Source organism: Piliocolobus tephrosceles, unplaced genomic scaffold (genome assembly GCF_002776525.5).
Source record: "Piliocolobus tephrosceles isolate RC106 unplaced genomic scaffold, ASM277652v3 unscaffolded_13272, whole genome shotgun sequence".
Lineage (NCBI taxonomy): Eukaryota > Metazoa > Chordata > Mammalia > Primates > Cercopithecidae > Piliocolobus > Piliocolobus tephrosceles.
Window position 1 is genome coordinate 1 of NW_022294613.1, and position 1,033 is coordinate 1,033.

At 60.6% G+C, this 1,033-nt stretch overlaps 1 pseudogene; it reads right to left on the reverse strand.

Moving 5' to 3' along the window:
• Positions 1-35: 35 nt before the first annotated feature.
• Positions 36-629, reverse strand: LOC111533745 (annotated as a pseudogene).
• Between the last annotated feature and the right edge of the window lie 404 nt (positions 630-1,033).

The window sequence follows — 1,033 nt, forward strand, 5'->3', positions numbered from 1 at the left end:
AAATTTCTTGACCAGCTCTTTGATGATTGTGATGTTTATCTCCTTCTCCGCAGCCAAGCCCAGCAAAAGAATGGCACAGAGGGGTTGCTGCCCAAGCCTGGGTGCTCCTGGTGGTCACCCTGCACGATGGGCTGTGCAGTAGGGTTGTCGTTGGGAGAACCCTCCTTGGCCTCTCCTTGCGCAGGCCCGGCGCTGTCGGTGAGGTTCACCTCACAAAGATCTTTGGAGAGAGGGAGGCGGGGATCTGAGCACAGTGCGAGTGCCCCCTGCTCCTGCCTGCCCGCCCTGCATGAGGGCTCTACTCACCACCATGCTGGTCAGCAGCCCCAAGCTCCTGAGGAGGTGGGGCTCCTGGACTGGGCTCATCAGCAGGGTTCTGGGCAGCGGCCAGGAATTTGCTGTGCTTGTTGTTGCAGTCAGCACAAGCCACAACCGCATCTCCTGCAGCGCCAGCAGCTTCACCTGGAGGGAGGGGTGCTCAGGGGTCACGCTGCTGCCGGCGCCCAACCTCACGCCCACCCCCACCCCTGCAGAGATGTTGCACACCCTACCTTCATCTCCTCCCTGTCCTGGACCAGCCTGATGATGTCCTCCTCCCATTGCTGTATCTTTGGCACTGCTCCCTGCCTCTATTATAAGGTGACGAACATTCCTGAGGGAGGACAGTGCTCAGACGCTGGGGCCCCTCCGAGGCCCTGCAGCTCCCCCTGCCGTGCCCTGGCCTCGCACTCACTGATGGCATCTCTCCCTCCAGTAATGGATGAATCGAAGTTCCTGTTTCTTCACCAGCTCACTCAGGACTGCCGTCTTCTCCCGGTGGCCCATAAAGCCGCTCTGGAGCCAAAATAATGGGGTCACATCTCGGCAGCAACCTGCCCTCAGGTAACATTTTCAAATCATGGCGAAGCCGGAGGTGAGTCCTGGCATGGGCCAGCTTCCCTATGACTTCCTCAGGGCCCAGTGGGTCTCCCCACTCACAGACTCGCCCCCAGTCCCTGGGGCTGGGACCGCTGCCTCTGGCTCCTTCTGGGCC